Source organism: Kogia breviceps, chromosome X, assembly GCF_026419965.1.
Source record: "Kogia breviceps isolate mKogBre1 chromosome X, mKogBre1 haplotype 1, whole genome shotgun sequence".
NCBI lineage: Eukaryota > Metazoa > Chordata > Mammalia > Artiodactyla > Physeteridae > Kogia > Kogia breviceps.
The window spans coordinates 35,153,547-35,180,205 of NC_081330.1; the positions used below are offsets into that span (position 1 = coordinate 35,153,547).

The following is a 26,659-nucleotide window of genomic DNA, read 5'->3' on the forward strand; positions in this document are numbered from 1 at the left end:
GACACATATTAATCAAACTAAAAAAAATTAAATACAAACAAAAATATTAAAAGCATTAAGGGAAAAACAAACAAAAAAAAAACATACAAGGGAATCCCCATAAGGTTGACAGCTGATCTTTCAGCAGAAACTCTCCAAGCCAGAAGGGAGTGGCAGGACATATTTAAAGTGATAAAAGGGAAAAACCTACAACCAAGATTACTCTACCCAGCAAGGATCGCATTCAGTGAGATGACGGAGAAATTAAGTTTGAAATTTAATTTCAAATCTCTGTCAGATTTGACAGAGAAATTAAAACCTTTACAGACAAGCAAAAGCTAAGAGAATTCAGCACCACCAAACCAGCTTTACAACAAATGCTAAAGGAACTTCTCTAGGCAGGAAACACGAGAGAAGGAAAAGACCTACAATAACAAACCCAAAACAATTAAGCAAATGGTAATAGGAACATACATATTGATAATTACCTTAAATGTAAATGGATTAAATGCTCTCACCAAAAGACATAGACTGGCTGAATGGATACAAAAACAAGACCCATATATATGCTGTCTACAAGAGACCCACTTCAGACCTAGGGACACATACAGAGTGAAAGTGAGGGTTTGGAAAAAGATATTCCATGCAAATGGAAATCAAAAGAAGGCAGGAGTAGCTATACTCATATCATACAAAATAGACTTTAAAATAAAGAATGTTACAAGAGACAAAGAAAGACACTACATAATGATCAAGGGATCAGTCCAAGAAGAAGATATAACAATTGTAAATATGTATGCACCTCAGTACATAAGGCAAATACTTACAGCCATAAAAGGGGAAATGGACAGTAACACAATCATAGTAGGGTCTTTAACACCCCACTTCCACCAATGGACAGATCAACCAAAATGAAAATAAATAAGGAAACACAAGCTTTAAATGATACATTAAACAACATGGACTTAATTGATATTTATAAGACATTCCATCCAAAAACAACAGAATACGCTTTCTTCTCAAGTGCTCATGGAACATTCTCCAGGATAGATCATATCTTGGGTCAAAAATCAAGCCTTGCTAAATTTGAGAAAATTGAAATCGTATCAAGTATCTTTTCTGACCACAATGCTATGAGGCTATATAGCAATTAAGGAAAAAATCTGTAAAAAATACAAACACATGGAGGCTAAACAATACACTACTTAATAATCAAGAGATCACTGAAGAAATCAAAGAGCAAGTCAAAAAATACCTAGAAATAAATGACAATGAAAACACGATGACCCAAAACCTATAGGATGCAGCAAAAACAGTTCTAAGAGGGAAGTTATAGCCATACAGTCCTACCTTAAGAAACAAAATATGTCTCAAATAAACAAGCTAACCTTATACCTAAAGCAATTAGAGAAGGAAGAACAAAAAACCCCAAAGTTAGCAGAAGGAAAGAAATCATAAAGATCAGATCAGAAATAAATGAAAAAGAAATGAAGGAAACTATAGCAAAGATCAATAAAACTACAAGCTGGTTCCTCGAGAAGATAAACAAAATTGATAAACCATTAGCCAGACTCATCAAGAAAAAAAGGGAGAAGACTCAAATCAATAGAATTAGAAATGAAAAAGGAGAAGTAACAACTGACACTGCAGAAATACAAAGGATCATGAGAGGTTACTGCAAGCAACTGTATGCAATTAAAATGTACAACCTGGAAGAAATGGACAAATTCTTAGAAATGTACAACCTTCTGAGACTGAACCAGGAAGAAATAGAAATTATGAACAGACCAATCACAAGCACTGAAATGGAAACTGTGATTAAAAATCTTCCAACAAACAAAAGCCCAGGACCAGATGGCTTCACAGGCAAATTCTATCAAACATTTCGAGAAAAGCTAACACCTATCCTTCTCAAACTCTTCCAAAATATAGCAGAGGGAGGAACACTCCCAAACTCATTCTACGAGGAAACCATCACCCTGATACCAAAATCGGACAAAGATGTCACAAACAAAGAAAACTACAGGCCAATATCACTGATGAACAAAAATGCAAAAATCCTCAATAAAATACTAGCAAACAGAATCCAACAGCACATTAAAAGGATCATACACCATGATCAGGTGAGGTTTATCCCAGGAATGCAAGGATTCTTCAATATACGCAAATCAATCAACATGATACACCATATCAACAAACTGAAGGAGAAAAACCATATGATCATCTCAATAGCTGCAGAGAAAGCTTTTGACAAAATTCAACACCCATTTATGATAAAAACCCTCCAGAAAGTAGGCATAGAGGGAAGTTACCTCAACATAATAAAGGCCATATATGACAAACCCACAGCTAACATCATCCTCAATGGTGAAAAACTGAAACCATTTCCACTAAGATCAGGAAAAACACAAGGTTGCCCACTCTCACCACTCTTATTCAACATAGTTTTGGAAGTTTTAGCCACAGCAATCAGAGAAGAAAAAGAAATAAAAGGAATCCAAATTGGAAACGAAGAAGTAAAGCTGTCACCGTTTGCAGATGACAGGATACTATCCATAAAGAATCCTAAAGATACTACCAGAAAGCTACTAGAGCTAACCAATGTGTTTTGTAAAGTAGCAGGATACAAAATTAATGCACAGAAATCACTTGCATTCCTATACACTAATGATGAAAAGTCTGAAAGTGAAATTAAGAAAACAGTCCCATTTACCATTGAAACAAAAATAATAAAACATCCAGGAATAAACCTACCTAAGGAGACAAAAGACTTGTATGCCGAAAATTATAAGACACTGATTAAAGAAATTAAAGATGATACAAATAGATGGAGAGATATACCATGTTCTTCGATTGGAAGAATCAACATTGTGAAAATGACTATACAACCCAAAGCAATCTACAGATTCAATGCAATCCCTATCAAACTACCACTGGCATTTTTCAAAGAACTAGAACAAAAAATTTCACAATTTGTATGGAAACACAAAAGACCCCGAATAGCCAAAGCAATCTTGAGAACGAAAAACGGAGCTGGAGGAATCAGGGTCCCTGACTTCACACTATACTACAAAGCTACAGTAATCAAGACAGTATGGTACTGGCACAAAAACAGAAATATAGATCAATGGAAAAGGATAGAAAACCCAGAGATAAACCCACACACATATGGTCACCTTAACTTTGATAAAAGAGGCAAGAATATACAGTGGAGAAAAGACAGCCTTTTCAATAAGTGCTGCTGGGAAAACTGGACAGCTACATGTAAAAGAATTAAATTAGAACACTCCCTAGCCCCATACACAAAAGTGAACTCAAAATGGATTAAAGTCCTAAATGTAAGGCCAGACACTATTAAACTCTTAGTGGAAAACTTAGGCAGAACACTCCATGACATAAATCACAGCAAGATCCTTTTAGACCCACCTCCTAGAGAAAGGGGAATAAAAACAAAAATAAACAAATGGGACCTAATGAACCTTAAAAGCTTTTGCACAACAAAGGAAACCATAAACTAGAACAAAAGACAACCCTCAGAATGGGACAAAATATTTGCAAATGAAGCAACTGACAAAGGATTAATATCCAAAATTTATAAGCACCTCATGCAGCTCAATATTAAAAAAAACAAACAACCCAATCCAAAAATGGGCAGAAGACCTAAATAGACATTTCTCCAAAGAAGAGATACAGATTGCCAACAGACACATGAAAGAATGCTCAACATCATTAATCATTAGAGAAATGCAAATCAAAACTACAATGAGATATCATCTCACACCGGTCAGAATGGCCATCATCAAAAAATCTAAAAACAATAAATGCTGGAGAGGGTGTGCAGAAAAGGGAACACTCTTGCACTGCCGGTGGGAATGTAAATTGATACAGCCACTATGGAGAACAGTATGGAGGTTCCTTAAAAAACTACAAATAGAACTACCATACGACCCCACAATCCCACTACTAGGCATATACCCTGAGAAAACCATAATTCAAAAAGAGTCATGTACCAAAATGTTTATTGCAGCTCTATTTACAATAGCCAGGACATGGAAGCAACCTAAGTGTCCATCAACAGATGAATGGATAAAGAAGATGTGGCACATATATACAATGGAATATTACTCGCCATAAAAAGAAATGAAACTGAGTTATTTGTAATGAGGTGGATAGACCTGGAGTCTGTCATACAGAGTGAAGTAAGTCAGAAGGGGAAAAACAAATACCGTATGCTAACACATATATATGGAATCTAAGAAAAAAAAAGTCATGAAGAGATTAGTGGTAGGACGGGAATAAAACACAGACCTACTAGAGCATGGACTTGAGGATATGGGGAGGGGGAAGGGTAAGCTGTGACGAAGTGAGAGAGTGGCATGGACATATATACACTACCAAATGTAAAATAGATAGCTAGTGGGAAGTAGCTGCATAGCACAGGGAGATCAGCTCTGTGCTTTGTGACCACCTAGTGGGGTGGGAGGGAGATGCAAAAGGGAAGAGGTATGGGGACATATGTATATGTATAACTGATTCACTTTGTTGTAAAGGAGAAACTAACACACTCTTGTAAAACAGTTATACTCAAATAAAGATGTTAAAAAAATTGCTGGAGAAGGTGTGGAGAAAAGGGAACCCTCTTGCAGTGTTGGTGGGAATGTACATTGATACAGCCACTATGGAGAACAGTATGGAAGTTCCTTAAAAATCTACAAATAGAACTACCATATGACCCAGCAATCCCACTACTGGGCATATACCCTGAGAAAACCATAATTCAAAAAGAGTCATGTACCAAAATGTTCATTGCAGCTCTATTTACAATAGCCAGGACATGGAAGCAACCTAAGTGTCCATCAACAGATGAATGGATAAAGAAGATGTGGCACATATATGCAATGGAATATTACTCAGCCAGAAAATGAAACGAAACTGAGTAATTTGTAGTGAGGTGGGTGGACCTAGAGTCTGTCATACAGAGTGAAGTAAGTCAGAAGGAGAAAAACAAATACCGTATGCTAATACATATATATGGAATCAAAAAAAAGAAAATGGTCATGAAGAACCTAGGGGCAAGATGGGAATAAAGATGCAGACCTACTAGAGAATGGACTTGAGGATACAGGGAGGGGAAGGGTAAGCTGGGACAAAGTGAGAGAGTGACATGGAAATATATACACTACCAAATGTAAAATAGGTAGCTAGTGGGAAGTAGCTGCATAGCACAGGGAGATCAGCTCGGTGCTTTGTGACCACCTAGAGGGGTGGGAGGGAGATGCAAGAGGGAAGAGATATGGGGACATATGTATATGTATAACTGATTCACTTTGTTGTAAAACAGAAAGTAACACACCATTGTAAAGCAATTATACTCCAATAAAGATGTTAAAAAAAAAGACTCTTTAATCATTTGGAAGGATAGTAGAGATAATGTCAAGTAGAAAAAATGCAAGTTATGGAACAGTGTGTAATATAATATCTCAGGCTGACCAGGGATGGTGCCTGCATCAAGACCATTGGTGTTCTTCAGGCAGAGTTCTTCAATTTTCATGTCTATGACAGGCACTAGCAAACCCGAAGGGAAGAGGAAGGGCCTTCGAACACTCACAAAAAGTCACATCAAGCTGTGAGAGCCCTCAATCTGGGCCTTGGCAACCAAATATACACATCTGGAAGGGTCAGAGTTCCTAGACACAAGCTCTATGAAGCTTGCATACTCTTGATATAAGAGATACTCTTCTATTCCTGATAAATAGTGAACTTTGTTAAAGTTTGTTGTGAAGGTCAAGGTCAATGGCATTCAAATGTTTTCTTCTGGGTACAGAATTTTCACTCTAATGGAAAATGTCTTCGGTTGCCCTAATTAAATGAAAGAGTTTGGCCCTGGTGTGTAGTCCACTTAGCTCACTGCCCCTCACCTTCACTCACAGAACACGCACAGCCATCCCTGAAGTATTAACTTGAAAACCACTGCTATAAGTCCCTGGGAGTCATTGATGGCATATAAGCAGGGCAGTAACTCGAGAAGTTTTGCATGGTAGAAAGATTATTCAGGTTCGGAAGACAGCTTTAAGAAGGTTGCTATAGAGCCAGGCACTCCAGTTAGGAAGACATGATGGTCCAGGTGAGAGATGATGGGACTCTAGAGAAGGGGCAGTCACGATGCAAAGAAGCAAATAGATAAGAGATGTTTGGGAGATAGACTCGGGAGCAACTGGTAATGTAGAAAGTGAGGAAGATGAAAGAAGAATCTTGGATGACTCAGGTTTCTGATTTAGTGGAGCCAAAGTATATAAAAGGTCACATTCAGTTCGGGACATGTTGAGTGGATTTTCTAGGCAGAGACAGCCCATAGGCAGTTTTATAAACAGATCTAGGGCTCAGGAGAGAGATCTGTGGTAGGGGTATCCATCTGGGAGTTAGAAACATGTAGGTGATAGCTGAAGTCACAGGCATGGATAAAACTGCCAAGAAAAAATGTGAAGTAGTAGGAAAAGAAAGAGAAAGAGCTTCCTGGGAACACTTATATTTTGGGTTTGGGAAAAGAAAGCAAAGCTCAAGAAGCAGCCAAAGTAGGAGGTGAATCAAGAAAGAATAGTGTCATGGAATCCACTGGAGAGCAAATTTTCACGAAAGCAGGCAGTAAAAATTAATGACTCAGAAACACCAAGTAAATCAAAAGACCGAGAAGTGTTCATTAGGTTTGTCAGTTGGGAAATCACTGGTGTCCATGGCAAAAAATGTTTCAGGAGAGCGATGAGGATAGAAACCAGATTCCAGTGGACTGCAGAAGTAAATGGAAGGAGAGGGAATGGAGACAGGCTAAGGAGACTCCTTGTTCAAGAAGCTTGGCTATGAAGGGAAGAAGAGACATAGGGCAGTAGCTAGAGAGGGAGGGGGGATATGGGGTTGAAAAGAAAATCTTGAAAGTTAAAAGAGACTGTAGAAATTCTGAAGGGAGCCAAAGGTAAGTAACATGTTGAAGGTCCACGAAATAGAGGAAAGTTTTGGTAGAGGTGGAGGAGACAATGGAATAAAAATGGATACAGATGCATCCACATTTGAGGCAGCAAGACAGGAGTTTGAGGCCGTGGAAGCCTCTTATTTTTTCTATGAAATGTAAAATGAAGCCATCTTCTAAGAGAGACAAGGACAAAAGTGGGGCTGGAGGCTGGGGGATGGTACTTTACACACCAAGAGAAAAGTGAGATGTAGCTTACTAGGGTCACTTTGTAAGAGTTCCAAGTAGTTTTAAGGCAACAATTGTGATTGGTTTCCTGCCCAGGTATGGAAATATAGGAAGGAAAGAGGCAGTCGCTCGATTGATCCAGTTGTTCATTAGACTCACTGGTTGAGCTTAAAAGGACTAACATATAGGGACTTCCCTGGCGGTCCAGTGGTTAAGACTCTGTGCTTCCACTGCAGGGGGCACGGGTTTGATCCCTGGTCAGGAGATTAAGATCCCACATGCCACAAGCTGTGGCCAAAAAAAAAAAAAAAAAAAAAGATCAACATATGGGCCCCATTGTAGACGAATGTAATAAAGCACCAGCATATTTTAAAGCATCTCAGGTGATTCTCATGTGCAGCCAGGACCAAGATCCACTGGAATGATCTATGGTTTGGGCTTTGCTGAACTACTTACCAGGCCAGAAAGTTGACACATGAGAATTGCTAGAAAAGGTGCACTATAGAGTTTAGGAGAGAGAAGAAAGAAGAGAACCCAGACGAACTGATATCCATGAAGAACTAAGCAGAGTCAAGAGATGAGAGATTTAGATAAGGTGAAAGAGAAAGCATAATTAGAATGAAGGGGCTGGATGTATAAGCTTTGCTACCATAATTCTTGAGTTTAAGATTTCAGAGGTGAAGCAGTTTGGGGCAATGCAAAAATAGGCAGGGGATTTCCCTGGTGGTGCAGTGGTTAAGAATGTGCCTGCCAATGCAGGGGACACAGGTTCGAGCCCTGGTCTGGGAAGATCCCACATGCCACGGAGCAACTAAGCTCATGTGCCACAACTACTGAGCCTGTGCTCTAGAGCATGTGAGCCACAGCTACTGAGCCCACACGCCATAACTACTGAAGCTCGCGTGCCTAGAGACCACGCACTGCAACGAAGAGTAGCTCCCACTCGCCACAACTAGAGAAAGCCCGCGCAGCAATGAAGACCCAACGTAGCCAAAAACAAGCAAAAAGAATAGGCAGGCAGGCAATAGGGACAGACGATCACAGTGGAGTAGAGAGGAAGGTGAGTGGAGACAAAGGAAATCAAGGAAACTTCAAATGTAAATCAGACTCTATCCCATTCTCTAGCCAGAACCCTCCCCTTCCAAAGGCTCACCATCTCAATTCAGCATAAGAGCTGGGCCAGAGTCCGTACAATTTCCTACAAGGCTTAAGAAGACCTGGCCTCATGTACCTCCCTGACCTCATCTACTACTCTCTCCTCACTAACTCAGCTTCAGCCATACCGGCCTCCTCCCAGCCAGGTATGCTACTGCCTCAGCACATTTGCACTTGCTGTTATCTCTGCCTGTAAAGCTCTCCCACAAGATATTTACACGGTAGCTCCCTCACTTCCTCCAGGTCTTTGCTCAAATATCATCTGCTCAGTGAACGCTACCCTCGTTGAAATTCCTTCTCTCACATATAAAAGCGATTCTTCTCTCCCAGCATTCCCTACCTTGCCACCCTGCTTCATTCTTTTCCGTCTGTTTATTACCATCTGACGTTCTATGTATGATTCACTCCCACCTTCCTGATCGTAAGGCTCTTGCAAGCAGGGATTTTTGTCCATTTTGTCCATTCGTTCACTGCTATATCCCTCACACCTCTAACAGTGCCCAGTACATAGTACCACTCCATAAACATTCATCAAAGGAATGAGTCATGAGTCCAGGGTACTGGATGGATTGTACATTGGGGGCCTAAAGTCATCCAGGATAAGAGCAAGGCTCGGGTTTGAGAGGAAGGTGATCAACAGGTAGAAAAAGTCCAGGAAAAGTGTGGGTTAATGAGGAGGAAAAGAGTTGACAAAAAGAACAGTGGGTGGTATAGGCAGCATGTGCCTCAAAGGAGCATTTATTTAATTTTATTTCATTTCATTTTTAAAACAATAAACAATAAATTTAGTTGTTATTTAATTCTGTTAGCTGTTGATTTTTCTTTTTTTAGGATGGACACAAAAGGCCTGACAATAGTGCTAGGGAACAGGAACGTGTGGACATCACCCCTCAGCTCTGTGGTGTGTGCAGCCCTTGAGAATGAGTGGCTGCAAGAGAATGGATGTGTCCTGTAAGGCAGGCATGTGTCAGTGGTGTGTAAACCTGGCTGCACATCAGCATCACCTGGGACGGCTCTTAAAAAAGTAGAAAAGCCCAGGCCCCACTTCAGGCCAATTGAATCAGAATCTCCAGGGAGGGAGCCCAGGCTTCAGTCCTTGTTAAAAAGCTCCCCAGGTGACACTAATGTGTAGCCAGCGCTGTGATGCACTAAGGCAGATGACACTGCAAGAGGGAGGGGCCAGGGGACTTTTTCGATGTGCAACATGGGTCTCAAAGGGCACAGACAAAAGCCCGGGAGAGATGGTGAAGAGAAAGCACAAACACGTAAGGGGATGAAACGCCCCAGGAGAAGTGAAACGGGCTTACATTTAGGGTAGTGGCATGAATGGAGAGGCGTTAAGAGGTCTCAAATTTCTTTTTTTTTTTTCAAATTATTCCCTTTTTTTTTTGGCCATGCCACGCAGCTTGTGGGATCCTAGTTCCCCGATCAGGGATTGAACCTGGGCCCTCAGCAGTGAAAACCCAGGGTCCTAACCATTGGACCACCAGGGAATTCCCTGAGGTCTCAAAATTCTGAGTTGACTCCTTTTAGAAGGAAATCACTGGGTGAAGCTGTCCCTGAGTTGAAGCCAACTGGGGAGGTGCTGATTACCACCCAGGGCCAGTTCCAGATTTGGGGAATTCAGAAGGTATAGCCAGGTCCAAGGGGGTGCAAGGTGGGGATGTGATTATTGTCTGCAGGTTTCTCTTGCTGGCTTTGGAAAACAGGAAGTGAAGTGGACCCCTAGATGTTCACTGCTACAGGCTGTGTTCCACAAATGATGACCAGGTCAGACTTGGGTCTCCATCAGAAGAGGGGGAAGGCAGGGCAAGTGGGAGCAGTGATGATGGAGCTGCTTAGACTTAACCCCCTGGACACTTGGTGAAAGGTGGTTTCCATGCAGTCCAGACTATAAGGGGTGGACACAGTGGACACAGAGCAAGTTTTGGTTAGGCAGGGAGCTGGGCTGGCTAGACCAGGCCCAGGTCGCTTACAGTGTGAACGTGGAGCTACCCTTAATCCCACTGAGATGCTAAATCCATACCCAGCCCCCAGCAACACCCCCTGGTTGGGTATTAGAGTACAGGGCAAGGTCCAATTCAGTTCCTCTTTGAAAAGCAACCTTAGAAGTTTGTGGGTACAGGCCAGGGTACTGCCTCTGCAGACTAACTCCACCACCTAGGGCCACCTTGAGGCCTTCCCTAAAATGGACCTGTTACATCTCTTTTTCTGTCACTCATCTGGGTGTCCATGCATGTCTACAACTGTGTCTGGAGTTCCTGGGGCCCCTGAGAATGACTCTGGACTATCCCCTGGAGAGGGAGCAGGAATGAGCTGGGTTGTACCCAAGGAGCTAGCTGTACATGCTTTCAGTTCCAGGGCTGATCTCTGAAGCCGTGACATTTCAAAGTGTGATCCAGGGCTTACCTGCACCATAATTTCCTGAGATGTTTGTAAAAATGCAGATTCCTGAGCTCCTACCTCAGAACTGCAGGATCAGACAACTCTCTGTAGAACTTCTGTAAGAATCACATAAAAACTGCAATAGGGCACCTCCTTATTGTTTCATCTTGTTTAGACATGGCAACCCAGCTATATTTTGTCTATTTTGTGACTGAATCTAAGGTCCATAGCATGCTATCCACATTATGTGTTTACCCCTGGCCACAAAGGCCCACACCTGCCTGAGCAACGGAGGCCCTTAGGCCACTTCTAGTCTTCTTCTTTGCCCATCCTGAGCTAGCCTGCACACGCCCATGAGGCCATGCTTCTGTGAACATGTAGCCTTTACTGCAATGAGGAAGGATGTTCTGAGGACCAAGGTTAGGTGTGTCCTGTGTATCATGCTGACACGGCAGCAATTGTTCAAAAGGTGATTAATGATTAAATGCAGTTCAAAGTCTGTATCAAAGCACATAACTCTTCGAGAGTATGTCACAGCTTTTTCTTTTTCTTAAGAAAAGCTTGACCCAGAGTCATGTCTGATGCCTCAGTGAGAAGAGTAAAGTTGAAAGAGAAACGAGTTCCTTCCCTTAATTGATCAGTCGGTCTTCAATACATCATGTCTTGGGTGCTTTGGGGAATACAGACATGAGTAAGACATGGTCAGTATCCTCAAAGAGTTTAAAACCTACCTAGGGAGGGCTTCCCTGGTGGCGCAGCAGTTGAGAGTCCGCCTGCCGATGCAGGGGATTCGGGTTCGTGCCCGGGTCTGGGAAGATCCCACATGCCGTGGAGCGGCTGGGCCCGTGAGCCATGGCCGCTGAGCCTGCGCGTCCGGAGCCTGTGCTCCGCAACGGGAGAGGCCACAACAGTGAGAGGCCCGAGTACCGCAAAAAAAATAAAAATAAAAATAAATTTAAAAAAAAACAAAAAAACACCTACCTAGGGAGACAACAAATTCACTCGTGTTAACTAGCATCAAAACAAAATAGTATAGGATATATGCTACTTAAGCATTATAGACCAAATGTGGCACAGGAGGGCTAAACTCTGAATCAGTTTCAGGATACACCCCCATGTCCATCAGTGGTATTGTCATCCATCTTGCTCAAGCCAGACACATGGAAGTCTTTCTTGATTGCTCTCTCCCCTCCGGCAACATATCCAGTCCACTAGCAAGTCCTTTTGGCTCTAGCTCTAAAAGGTATCCTGAATCTGCTCACTTCTCTCCATGGCCACTGACACCCCCTAGTCCAGGCCACCAGCATCTCGCTTCCTGGACCAGTATCCCAGCCGCCTATCTTGCCCCTCTTTCCCTTCTTGCCACTCTCCAGGCCAGTTTTGTGTAGCAGCCAGAGTACTATTTTAAACGTATAAATTTGATTATTTTGATCCCTCTCTTAAACACGTCTGTGACTTCCCACTGAACTCAGCATAAAGAGGGAACTCATTACTGTGGCCTGCAAGTCCCCGCCTGGTCTCCAACCTCACTGAGAACCACTTCCTCCCTGGTTCACTATCTCTTTCAGTCAGTTGAATACGGCCAGCGCCTACCTCCGGTGTCTGTGCAAGTTGATCCCTCTGCATGGAACATTCTGTTATTATTTGTTCATCTTTCAGGTCTCAGCTTAGATGTCACCTTCTCCCAGAAAGGCCTTTCTTCATTGTCTCCCGTCTAAATTGTCTCCCTTGTTATTGTCTCTCATACCACCCTTTCTTCGCCTTCACAGCACTTATTACAACTTGCACAGTTGACCCTTGAACAACATGGGTCTGAGCTGTATGGGTCCACTTATAAGTGGGCTTTTTTCCAATAGTAAATATCACAGTACTACATGATCTGCGGTTGGCTGAATCCATGGATGGGAACTGCAGATACAGAGGAACCGCACATATGGAGGGCTGACTATAAGTTATATGCAGATTTTTCACCTACACGGAGACTGGTGCCCCAAACCTGACATTGTTCAAGGGTCAACTGTAATTATATATGTCTGTGTTTGCTTGTTTAATGTCTACCTCCTCCGCTAGACTGTGAGCTTCATGAGGGCAGAGCCTCTGTCTGTTCTGTTTATAATCACATTCTAAGTGCCTAGCACAGCACCTAGTATATAATAGATGCTCACTATGTGTCCTCAGGATGAAAGAATAAAGGAGTAAAGAAGTGAGATGGTCTAAGAAACATTTTTGGAGAACCAGTAAGATAACACCATAAACAAAGGCATGGAAATGGGTATTTATGTGCAAGATGTAGTCTGGGGATGAGGGTAGCCCAGTGTGGCTGGAGTATGGGGTCTGTGTTAAGTAAACGCTATTGGAAATGTATGTAATAGTCATTTATAGTCATACAGCAAAAAAGCCTAAAACTCCGGGCTAAGAAGTGTGATCTTTATTTGGTCATGTGTACCATGCGGCTACCCTAGCCTGATCCTAGCTAGCCCCAAACGACCCAGGGTGGGCAGGATGCACCAGTCCTCCTCAGCTGCAAGAAGTTAGGGGTGGCATGGCCCCTACATCTTCAGCCATGGCCAGGGGCCCAGCAGGATTCAGAATGAGCAACATCTGTTGTACCCAAGCAGCTGGTGGGAAAGTGGAAGGGGTGGTACAGAAGGGCTTGTGGTCAAAGTACATCAAAAGTCCTCTTGCGTCATACAACACCTTCTGAATATTTCATAGATGTCCGAGATGCCATCAGGACCCTAATACTGCAGGCTGACCAATATCTCTAGTCGTAATAATAATGCCTACCTCAAATGGTTACTATGAGGATGAAATGAGAGAATATCTATAAGGTATTTAGCATAGTGCCTCACATGCGGTAAGCACTCAATGAATGTTAGGTATTATTTCTGTTATTAATACCTTCAACAGCAGCAACGACAATGATATTGAATAGTTGAGGGAAGAAATAATAAGGGCTGAACTAAGGCAGAGACATTGAGGAATGCAATGACGGCAGCATGCGCCAGAAATGGTCAGTCACTGTGGGCCCCAGAGGTGGGGATACATGTATAGGGAAAGGCCTTGAGGCTGCTATCCAGCCAGTGGTGGGCAGGGCAGGTTGCCTGGTCACTAGGCTGAGGCAGGTGATGCCCTAGGAGGTGGCTCCCCTCAAGGCAGGCCTCGTCACCGGGATTCAATTCCCGGCTCTATCGATCAGGTAGGAATTGTCACTATGGCAGCATCTGCTTGCCTTTCTTGATGTATCACTTGGGGAGGAGATGCAGGGCCCTTTGGCCTGTTGTCTTGGAGGAAGGCCAGAAGGGAGTACGTGCCTGGGGGGGCTGCCAGGGGAGGTGTGGGAGTGGGAGGGGCAACTAACAAAACTCTGTGCTGCCTGGGGCCTGGCTTCTACGGGAGCTGCTAAGCAAGGTCTGCCTTGTCCCCGTTTTTGTCACTTTGTGAACCTGGGGGTCTGGGAATCAGCTGCTGTCCAGAGGCAGCCCGTGTGACACTGTGCAGTGCTTTTGCAGGAAGCACTCTTAGTCTCAGGAGGTCCCCATGCAGAAAGGCCATCTCTTCTGTATACCCCAAGCAACAGTACTTCTGATACTTCACTGGCATCAGAAACCTCTGCTGGGGTGGAAGCGAGGCCCAAAGGTGGCCCAGACACTGAGAAGCCAGGGACCAAAGGGCCTACAGGGTCACTAAATTTGGCAACAGACCGATAACACTTTTTTCAGCACTTCTATGTGCCAGGCAGTGCGCTGAGACCCTTGCAGGAATGAGCTCGTTTATTCCTCACAAAACCCTATGAGGTGACTACTATTATTATTCCCATTACACAGGTGAAGAAACAGAAGATTAAAGAGGCTAAGTGACTTACCCAAAGTGCCTGGGCCAGGACTCATGCACTCATAATAATAAAATAAAATAGCTGCCGTTTACTGAGCATCAACTATGGGGCAGACCCTTGCCATATATTATCTCTTTGATTCCTTACTGTAACTCTACAAAGTAGGTACAATTATTATTCTTTCCATTTTACAGCACTAAGTCAGTTAGGTGGTTAAGAAACTTTCCAAGGTCACATAGTTAGTAGGAGTTAGAGCAGGGATTTGAACTTAAGCAAATGATTCCAGCTCCTAACGTGTTAACCTTCCACTACTTTCTCTTTTTCTCCAAAACAGCTCTTTTACAAGGGAAAATCTGAAGACAACCACAGTCATATATCTTGGACCATTTGTTTTTGATGATCTGCTTGCTCTAATATCCCCATGGAAACGGGAGAGTCAGGATCATTACAGATGGGAAAACAGAGGCTTAGCAAGGCCAAGTGACTTGGTGGGCATTAGACACGGAGCCAGTGACTGAGGCCTTAAGAGACCTTGATGTCTAGTGGCTCTCATGACCGGAAATGACAATAAAGAGGACACACACTGCAGAAAATGGGGGGGGGGAAGTCTTCATCTGGCAGCTCCAACTCAAAAGAGATTTTAGAGAAATTATAGCCAATATAAGATCCTTCCAGGAAAGAGCCAAAAAAAAAGAAAAAAAAATTGTTTCTGTGTAGCAATGTTAAATCAATCCATGCACTCCAGTCAAAGGAGAAACCTGGGCTCCTTCAAATGGGGTCTTAGGTTATGGTTTGAAGATGGACTTGGTCCCATGGGTATATTCTCGAAATCTCTGGGCATGGATTTGTTGCATTCATGAGTTTGAGTCATATCAATTCGACTTCAATAAGTCTGTATTGGTGGATGCCAAATATTCCTTGCTTCGTGCTGCAAGTTTGATAATGAGAATCAGACAAGAAGGACTGTTGTTCAGCCTGTTCTGGGCCCTGCCCCTGACTATCTCCCCCTTTACAGTCTCCCCTTTAGCTGAGAGCATCCAGGAAGTCATTCCCTACGCTCTGCTCCTCTATAACCTTGGCACCCGCTTCCAGAAGGGTGTGGAAGGAAGAAAATAACAAGTATGTTTCACATTCCCAGGATCTATGAAACTAACAATAGTCACAGGGGTCTCAGGAATGTACTTCTGGATGCCAGTATTTACAGCTTTACTCAGTTTTCAATTCTCAAGAATCAAACCCAGGCTCCCAGGCCCACCCCTACAATGATACATAATAACCCTGGCAACATGACTCTGCCATTAAGACCAACTCCCCCTCCTTTCTTGGTGTTTAAAGTTACTCAGACTCTTCAGGGCTCAGACTCTTCACACCCAAGAAAATCTGTTGCTATTCGCTTTTGGTACAACCCAGCCTGATACACGCCATAGGGAACCGTTAATAGCAGAATACTTTGTTCAACCATGCAGGCCCCAAGACCAGACCAATAGATCACTGAGCCACTCACCAGCTGACTGAACTCGTGCAAGTCACTTGGTGGCCCTGAGCCTCAGTTTCCTCCTCCATGATCTGAGAATACTGAGAGTGCCTACCTGATGGAGCTGTGGAAGGGATTGAACGAGATGATGCATGCCAGGAGGGTGGCCCAGTACCTGCAACATGGCTCAGTAAATGGTGGCTATATGTAAAGAGTAAGACTTGCTGTCTCTGAAAGTTTCCCTTTGGAGAACCACTTCTCTAGCTCCAACTTCCCCTGTAATGAAGGGGAGGGCTGAAGGCTGAGACTCAGGGAAAGAAGTGGGGCAAAGAGGTGTGTACTTTTTTTTTTTTTTTTCCTTTGGCCACACCATGCGGTTTGTGGGATCTTAGTTCCTGACCACGGATTGAATCCAGCCCCGGCAGTGAGAGCGAGGAGTCCTGACCGCTGGACCACCAGGGAAGTCCCCAGAGGGCTGTACCTTGATGCTGACCCCTTTCCTTTTGGCACTTAGAGGGCAGGACAGTATTGAGAGAGGGCCTATGACTGAAGGAAATTAAATCGGTAATGTGATGACGGGAGGGGTGATGGGTAGAGAGAAGGTGTTTAAAGTGCAGTGTGGGTGGGGGAGATGAGGAAAAAGCTCAGGGGTTGAAATCCCGCGAAACAAGAGAAACCACTGCAACACTGTGAGTTGATTGAAGGAAAGAGAAACAAAAGCTTACAAAGTCAAAGGAGGGACAGAAGCTTCAAAAGGGATTCAAAGGAGAGCTTGGGCAGAAAGGGGCTGAGTTCTGGAAGCCTCGCTATCCTTTCTCAGAAATGCTTTGACTGAAGATTTTGTGCCAAAGGGCCTGAAATATGCTCATTATTGAATAACTGGTCAGTTTGCTCATCCAGACTTGCTCTTATTAAAAAGAACAGTCTGCTCTCCACTCACCTCAGCAGAAATCAGCCCCAGGGAACTAGGTCAAAAACCAGCCTCCCCAAATGCGGTCTCATATCACAGGTTTCTCAGCCAGAGCTACTGGGAGACGGGGACTTTCCCACTTCGGAAAATGGGTTTCATTCCCTCAGGCCAGAAAGCCCAGGGGATCTTGCCTCCTGAAAGTTACCACAGGAGGGGGTTACAGCCTTCTCTGTCGTCTAAGGAGCTGGTTAACAGATAGACTTCCTGGGTCCACTCTTGGAGTTTCAGATTCAATTAGTTGAGGTGGGGAATCCAACATATCTTTTTTGAAGTGCCCCCAAATGATTCTGTCACAAAGCAAACTTTGACTTTGGAGACAAGTATGCTTTGTATAGATGACCTATTCCTAACTATGTTTGCATTTTATATGTGAGGAGTCTGAGGCTCAGAGACAGTTAAGCACTTGTTCAAGGTCACACAGCTAATTAGTAACAAAAGCAGAACTGGAATTTGGGTCCTCTGCCTCCCAATTCACTGTAAGCTCCACTTACCGACTCTCTTTGCCTCTTAATGAGATTGTCCTTCCTAGTTTAAGTGTGGGGACAGATGTCCCCTCCTGGTTCTAATCAGAGTTAAACAGCAACACTACCTTTGCAGAATAATTCATTAGAAAATGAAACATGACAATACCCAGTTCTATGAAAAGCATCAAGCATAGTTTTAAAAAGAAAATATGACCTTTTCCCTGATGACCATCCATAAGGAGAAATGTATCACATGATTTATGTGTAGAGACCAGTATCTGTGGCTATAATGTTTCAGTTTTAAATTATTCAGCGTTGGGGAGTTCCCTGGCAGTCCAGTGGTTAGGACTCGGTGCTTTCACTGGGGCAGCCCCGGATTCAATCCCTGGTCAGGAAACTAAGATCCTGCAAGCCACGTGGCACTGCATGCATAAATAAATAAATAGTTCAGCATCGAAGAAAAGACACCCTAGTTTTAAGATGGGACATTCGTTAACTTAACAACCAAAGCCATTTTTTTTCAAGGCAGCAAAGACTAATAATTATATTCCTGGCCATCAGTTCCCCTGTGAAGAATCCTTACTCTAGTCCAAACATTTCAAAGAAAAAAGCCCCACAAATATCAGATAGGATCTAAAGCCATTTTCCAAATACCAAGATTTTGAGGTAAATGGGAAACCACAAATAATAACTGGCAATAGTTCAAATAATCCAAATTATTCCTTTGGGGACAATAACCCTCCTATCTTCCAATAGCTCAAAAGCATCCCAGGGGTGGGGTAAATACCACATTAGGTAAAGTGAATGATGGGTAAGTACAAGGGGCACTCTTAAATATATCAAATTAGGAAGCTTCACTTTAAAGGCACCTATATCCATCCCTAGAGGAGAGAAGTTGCCAGATTTTTAGCTAGCATGTGTTGGGGGTATGTCATGAGCCCTTTCCAGCGATGTCCAACTCTCAGAACATTTCTCCTTTCCAGATGTGTCTTCTCCATCGGTAAAATGGGTAACAACAATCACTGCTCTTTCATTTTCCACCCATGCTCTGCCACCCCCAGGGGATCTGACGGTTACTGCCGTTGCTCTCGCGCTTCTGACTAAAGATAGTTCTTAAGCCACACAAATGACCGCTCTGATATCCATCTTCTCCTAATCCGTGGATCCTACCCGTGGCCTAAAGTAAACACCAAAATTCCCTTGACCATATCTGGATGTTGGCAGGAAAGAGATGCAAGAAGATGAAGCAAGCCCAGGCAGAGTGAGGAGAAAAGCTACACCTGTACCTGTTTGTCTGCTATACCCTTTGCAGAGGGTGACATCCCTGTTTATTTCCATTAGAATAACTCCTCATGGGAGGGCCTCAGACTTGTCCTCTTTGCAGGAAGGCAAGTTGGATAGAAGCTAACTCCTACTCAGCACTCAGCCTCTGGAAAATTCTGGAACCAACCTAGCTGACCTCAGAGTTTAGTGAAGATGCAGCAGTAGCTTTGTTCCAAGTGTCTTACAAGGTACATCTCTAAAGTTCATTTGCCATTGTCTGCTGCTGCGGCTGCTGCCAGCAGAAATGACCCTAAAGAGCCATTCATTTCACAGTGAATTTAGAGGGACTTGGTGTTGGAAAATGCTTTCGACACAGTTCTAGTTGGAAATGAATTTAAAAACCATGTTTGCTTAAATAATTGAAGGTGAAACGTGTATTACATGCATTTCACGTGCAGTTAGGGATTTCTGCCCACAGCCTTTTATGGTGCCAAATATGAGTTTCTGCCTAGCACTTGATTTAAGAAGCAAAACCTGAATTATCAGAAGACATCAAGAGGAGGAGTAAAGTATACTTTTATACACTGCAGTTGGAGTGTAAACTGGTTAAAAAAAAAAAAACCCAGCACTTTAGAGGGCAATTTGGAAATATCTAGAAAAAGAAAAATTAAACAAATCCAGTCCTAGGAATTTATCTGAAGGAAATAAGGAGCCAAACACATATAATATAGTCCAAGGACATTCATTGTGGCATTGTTGAAGTGCTCATAAAGGAATAGAGTGACAATGGTTATTTTTTTTTAAATCGTAAACATTTCTGTGCAATGAAAAACACTAAAATCAAAGTCAAAAGATAAACAATAGACTACTTACTATATTTGCAACATAGATAACCGTTAAATTGTTACTACTCAAAATATATAAAGAGATCCCAGTTATCACAGTGAGAAAGAACAACCCAATAGAAAAACAGGCAAAGGATATGAAATGGCAACGCAGAAAAAGAAATGCAGATGTACTATAAACATAGGAAAAGATGCTGGTACTCAAAAAAAATGCAAAGGAAAAGGAGATTTTTTTCAGCAATCACATTGTCAGAGATTGAAAGGACCAACCAACATAACTGAAATCGGTGAGGAAGAGCATGGAGAAATGGACATGTGGATGGGGTGGGCAGGTGGGGAGGGAAGTCACTGTCACCTTCCTGGAGGGCAATTGGGCAGGCTCTCTAAAAATCACAGGTGTGCAAACCAAACTCTTTGAACCAGCAAGGTCACTACTGTGAATTTATACGACAAAAACGCTGGTGACAGTATGGAGAGATGCACGTAGAAAGAGGTAGGCTGCACCAATATTTAATAATTTGTAAAAATTTGGAAGAATGCAAAAATTCAGTAAAGCTCATATTAGAAATTAGGTCAGAACCAGATGACAGAATACTATGCAACTGTTAAAAAGAATGAACTAGCTAGAAGTGTACTGGCAGGCAAAGACCTCCAGATATATAGTTCAATGAACAGCATGTTGTAGAACAATATGTGTAGTCTTGGTCACATCTTATATTATTATTTTAGGCACATGAATACATATATGAATATTCATAGAAACACACACAAAATGACACAAACCAAGCTGTGAACATAGTGGGGGATCAGTGGTGGAGAGGCCAGGAACATTCTACTTCATATTCCTATTTTTACAAGCATGAGCATATATTATTTTGATCATAAAAATGCTTTTTTTAACAAGAAGTGAGGCAAGCTGTGCCATTCCCCCACAGTGTCCAGCTCCCACTCCCAGCCTCTAAAAATGTCCTCTTCAAGGACATGTGTTCCAGCATCTAAGACAATTTCTAATCCCCAAAGCCATGAGCTTTTGCTATTTAGAAGTTGAAGTAGGACGAGAAACGCTGGAAAGAAATGGAAGAGTTGCTGACTTCTTTTAGAAGAGTTTCGTTTCCTGCAATGGTGGCATGATTGACACCCTTTCTAGAACGATCTCCCTCTCCCATCCTTCCAAGTCTCCTGCCATTCTTCCTGCCATGCCTCCTTTCCTCCCCATCTCTTTCATAAGGCTGGGAGAAAGGGAAATGGCCAGCTCGTTTCAGTTCCATTTTCGTTTTTCCCTCAAGTCCAGGACTCAATCCCATTCTTTTATCCTAAAGAAGTGCCACTCTAACCAACCCTGCACCCCTAGTCTTTTTGGCACAAGACTCATCCCAGTATTTCCAATTCCCTCCTAGGTAAGGTTGACAATTCCAGCTCTGGGAATCGTTAGTATGTAGGGAGCATCTACAAGTGACCCTGGACTGTGTACCAACACCAACAGCCAGCAGAGCTGGAGCCCGAGACCCAGATGGCAGTGAAATTACATGCATGTGTTAATGGATGTGGGCCCTTCTTTGGGGAGTGCATCAGTAGCTTTCATCAAGCTTTGAAGGAGGTCCTTGGGCCACACAATGTTAATAATGACCGAGATAGAGGGACTTGGATGCTTGAATCATCCACTGAGTATTTCGACGGAACACCCAGTCCTTAGGTTTCCAGCTGGCCGCAAGGCTTGGTGAATCAGACAACTGTACACTCAAGAGGAATGGAGATTGAGAGATATGGGGAAGCATGGCCTTTGAGGGCTCCACTAGAGACCTGTCCCTCTGCTAAAGCCTACACAACTCAGGCCTGGACATGACCTCCAAGTCCCACTAAATGAGCCAATCCACACTCCCCTGAACTACACAAAAACACAGCTAGGTCTAGTATAAAGAGCACAGGGAGGCAGCAGATCTGAGTTTTAGCTTTGGGGATGACTTATATCATGTGGTAGCTGTGTGACTTAGGCAGCACACTATACTTCTCTGGTCCTCATTTTCCTCATCCAAACAGAACATTCACACCAGATGAACTTCACAAGGCACTTGTAGCTCTACCATACTATGACTCTGCCCTCCTGGACAGGCATTTCCACTCAGCCCTCCAGAACAGAGAATGACTTCACTCTCAATGTCCAGTATCACATCTTAAAGTCACATAGTTTCCTCTTGTGGCTAAACCCAAATCCTTCCTACTGCATCTGAAGCTTGCTGCTTTCAAGTGGGGAATGGCTGGTCCATGTACAGGGCACTGTAGACTATACCTCTAATGCCTTCACATCAGTCTCTACCTCAAACCCAGTTTGCAATGATCATTAGCAGTAAATCCTCAAGAACTCCATTATTCTAATGGCCACGGCTTCCTCGTGGCAAAATGGACCCCGGAAACTGTGCTCAAGAAACCTCTCCTGCAAACAGGACTCTGGCCCAGATGGGCCACTGGGGCCACTGGAGATGAGCCCTGCAGCAGCCAGCTTCCAAGATGGTCCTTTAGAACTGCTTCTGCAAGAGGATGAGTGTGAAGGATAAAAGCAACTTCCCAACTACATTTAATTCCCACCTCCAGGGTTTTCTGGTCAGCAGGGTGTGTTCAGATTGATGGGACTTTTCTTGAGGCTGTACTGATGATACCTCTGGACCAGGAAATTAAAGGCCACACTGAAATTGCCAGGATGTGAAAGGAAGTAAGCCCAGAGAACTGAGTCACTAAAGGTTGAATGAGGATAGGTCTTTGCAGTCAAAGCAGAGCAGAGAACTGAGGCAGTCTGCCCAATAATGCAGCAGAAAAACAGGATCGGGGCTGGAACTATCAGGATAATTGCCTTAATTCTTCACTTCCCTTTCATAATAACCTTGAGTTTATATAGAGCCTTTCTTCTAAGGAGCTCAAAATACTTGCACAGATATTATCTTAGTTGTCATCACACCATCACAGTCAATGATTATTATCAACTTCATTTTACACATGGGGGAAGGAAAGCCTAGAGGGCTGAAGCAAGTCATCCAAGTTTACCCAGCAAGACACTGACAGCCTCCAAACTCAGCACAAAATGCTCTTGCCCAGCATTGCCCAAAGAATGTTCTTCTCCACACCAGCCCAGCCAAATGCTTGTTGGAACGCCAGGTTCTGTGGGAAAATATATCTGGGAAATGCTGCTTATTCTCTTCTCCTGGAGAGTCACAATATACCCTAGCCTAGTAAAGGCTTTTAGAAGCCTTGCAATAAGCAAAACCATTTTTGTTTAAGCAAGAATTTCTCAAAGTAAACTTAACCACAAAACTCTGTGTGTGTGTGTGTGTGTGTGTGTGTGTGTGTGTGTATGTAAAACACCTTCTGACATCCTATAGAACTAGTCTTTTTTGGAATCCACACTGGGAAGCACTGTCCTAGCCAGTAGACTAATCCGAGTATTAGCACAGCAACAGGTCAATTCCATTCCAGCCCAAGCTGGGGGGTGGGAGGTGTTTCTTAGAGCTACTGCCCGATACCTTCTGGTATTGACAGCCAGTGAACAAAGGAGCTTGATGCGCCCAAAGGACCCCAGGCCATCATTTCCTCTGCAGCAGGGCATTGGCCAGAAGGGAAGAAGCCAATTCAAACTCACCCACGTCTGCTGCCACTCCTTTTTAATAGAATCCAGGGCTCTTTTTGGTCTTCATTTAAGGGAGGAGATGCTCGGGATGCTGGTCCAAACCCTCAGAGCCCCACTCTTAACTAGCAGAATTTTGTGCCCACCAGGCACTTCCAGTAGAAATCATCCATCTCTTAGGTTCATTTCCAGTGCCATTCATCAGCCCGTGCAATCAGTGCCAACACAACAAAACGGGAGAACATGCCCCTGTTCTGGCTTCACTGCATGAGTATTAGAATAGTCATTGTATATCCATTTCAGAACTAACACACAGCACAGAAATCTTGGGCTATTATTAATTACCAGTGACACTACTAAAAGTACCTAAGATGTGAAACTCCCTGAAGACCCTGTCCTGATTAATTTGTATTTTATATACAATTCAAATGATGAAAGATCACAGACAATGGATTTAATATTTACTACTGACATTCTCATGTTTTCTTTTCGTGCTTATTAAACATCCACACCATGAGGGAAAATGCTTCCACTGAAATTGGTAAATTTGTGTGCAAAAAGTAAATGTAATGCAAGTATACCTTTCTGTATCCATCCATTGGCTATGCGAACAATTCTGTGTAAATGGATTTTTGGTAAAAATATTCACTGTAAAGGTCACAGGGGCACTGTTATTTAAGATGGTTTGATTATGAATCCTTTTGTACAGCAACAAATTCTGCGACGTGAATCCTGTCCACCTCGTTCGTTTGCCTTATAAATCCATACTTAACACATATCAGATTTGCTTAAAGCAAAACACACTAATATTAATAAATAAGCTAGACATTTTTTAAAATGGGGATGTGTTCTGATCCTATCAGCCTGCAATACTGGCTCCTTTTTGATTCACCATTAATCACCATCCCAGTCCAGGGAGATTCATCCTGAGTTTGTTGAGAATGTGACAGTAACACTTCCGAGGACTCCGTGCAGTTTTACTTAACTACAACCCCTCTGCCTTTATATATGCTGTCCCTTCAACTTAGCCATGTGGTGAATTAATTCTTCAAGACTCACTCAAATGTCACTTCCCCTGTGAAGACTTCCTTGATCATTCCCCCTCCTCCAGCCAGGCATACCTCTTCCATGCTCTCACAGTACCCTGCCCGGCCCTTGTCAAACTCTACTGTAATGATCTGTTTACACATTCTCTCTTGCCTACCACACTATGCACTCCCTGAGAGCTGAGATGATGTTTTATTCATTTATTCATTGCTATACTTCCAATACCTAACACTACTGGCACATAGTAGGTGTTTAATAAATGCCAGTTACTTGACTGAATGATCACTGTCCTTAACTGTACATTTTTGAACGCTGAAAAATGCTTTATTCAAACCATACATTAAAATGTCAAAGAGGAGGCTTACCGGTTCTGTTCATTCTATTGATATCGTCTCTCTTTGATTAAAAAAAAAAAAAAGAGCATGCCAATTCACACCTTATGGGTCAAGAACAACAAAAAACTCTCAACCAAATTCACAACTAAGACATAGTGCTTTCAGTATGCCCCTTTTTCTCCAAACATACAGCTACAACCTAACCCACCACTAACATAACTGCGGTAAAGAAGACATGAGGATCCACTAATTAAAGGGGTGGGGTGAGGAAGTTAGGAGGGGGGCAGTTGCTGCAGAGATCACTGTAAGAGCTTTGTATCCTCATTGGCTGAGAGAGAGAAGCCTGCCAAGAAAGTTGGGCACCCTTGGGGCAACAATAATGATGTCCAGTAGGACCTGGCCAATGTGGCTAGAAATTCCACATCCAGAATGTCCTAAGCAACAGCCCCAGCTGGGGGCTTTCCATCACTTTGAAACCATCATCACCCTTCCGACATGGGCAGAACAGGTTGGACCTGATCGGCCTGCGTGTTACTGCAATCTGGCTTGGCATGGGATGATACCCAAGGACATGTAATGCCAGGAGTAGCCCAGCCCCATGGCGCGGGTGCACACACACACACACACACACACACACACACACCACACTCCAACTCGCACTCACTGAATCCCACATAAAGCCTGCACCATCTCCCACATCTGCATTCCTGTGTGCCCAGTCACACACGGGAGTGCCCCCTCACATTCCCTCACTTCCCTAGACTGCCCGGCCCACACCCCACTCTACGGGCAGACTGCAGCCTAGCCTGGAACTGGAAGCTGGTGGGGACTGGTTTTGTTGTACGCAACAAAGCCCCATGCACCCAGGTGCCCCGCTGGATCGACTCCATCCATCTCTCCCCTCCCCCATCCATGAGCTCCCAGACAAGAGAAAGCTCAGCTCTGGGAAGTGGATGCGGGGAGCGGGGGCGAAAAGAAAGAGAGCTTTAGGGGTGGGCGGGGGCAGGAGTCCGGGCAGCTTCCGAGCTATCTCGCCATGAAGCTACAGGGACGGCGAACTGGCAAAGGGACCGAGCTGCCTTCCCACCCCACCGCACCCCATCTATTCATAGAAAATGACCCCAAACTGAGAAATAATCTACCCTCCCGTCCGCCCCATGCCCTCCTAACGGCTCTTGGAGCCACTGGCGCTCCAACAGCCTGCAACAAAGCGCCCCCGACACAGACCTGTTCCAGCCTCTTACTGGCCCGAGCGAAGGGGAGCCGCGGCTGAGGGTTCGGCCCTTCACCGCCGGGCAGCAGGCGCCAAGGGAGGGGAGGAGGGGCAGGAACTGGGAGAGGAAGGAGAACGAGAGGGGACAGGAGGCACAGCAGCAGCGGAGGCGGCGGCCGGAGGAGGAGGAGGAGGAGGAGGAGGAGGTGGTGGTGGAGGAGGAGGAAGAGGCGGCGGAGGCTTCTGTGGCAGCTGCTGAGGATGCTCTGGCGAGGGGCAGGGCTGGGTGCGCGGGGCGTGGGCTCACGTGCGCCCCATGGCCCGGCGATGCGCGCGCGTCTGGGTGTGTAAGAGCATCTGGGTGTATTTTGACTGTGATTATTCCAATTCCGACCTAGTCTGGAACTTGTGGTTCCTGCAGCCAGGCGGAAGTGAAACCCTTTCAGTCTCCCAAGCCTGACTATGCCGGCCAGGGGATGGGGGTTGGCGGTGAGGTAGCAAGATGGGCAAGAAGGGGTTCAGGACGAGGGCGCCAGGCCTGCCATCAATGAACACATCCCTACCTTCAGTCTTCCTTCTGGGCCCTGGTAAATTGCATCCACACATATCTTTGGGAAACCTATAGCTAAGGAGAATAGAAAGAGACCAAGAGACCAAGGACAGTCACCATCACATCCTACTGAGTGAGCTGTTCGTACTATGCTCAGTGCTGTCTGGACTCCCCAGAGGGCAATTGCTGTTCTACCTTGGGATTTACTTTCACGAGTTGAGGTACCCATAATTTCATACAGGTTCTGAGTTCTGTCTTTTCTCCTGTCTCTCATTCCATTGCAAAATCTCTGTGCTTGTAACCAAAGTTACAAGTCTGCTCACCAAGCCAATATCATCCAGA

The 26,659-nt window shown here is 44.0% G+C and overlaps 1 protein-coding gene across 7 annotated transcripts in view; it reads right to left on the reverse strand.

Annotated features, from left to right (window-relative positions):
* The window catches only part of PAK3 (p21 (RAC1) activated kinase 3), a 291,786-nt gene extending 265,648 nt beyond the window's left edge, over positions 1 to 26,138 (reverse strand). For 3 of the 7 annotated variants that reach the window (XM_067024190.1, XM_067024191.1, XM_067024186.1), the window contains exon 1: positions 25,782 to 26,128. The gene's annotated coding sequence lies outside the window, so the exon portion shown is untranslated. Of the gene's footprint in view, positions 1 to 25,781 lie in introns of all 7 variants that reach the window. The other 4 variants (XM_067024198.1, XM_067024197.1, XM_059050301.2 and 1 more) reach the window with 3 other exon arrangements.
* Between the last annotated feature and the right edge of the window lie 521 nt (positions 26,139 to 26,659).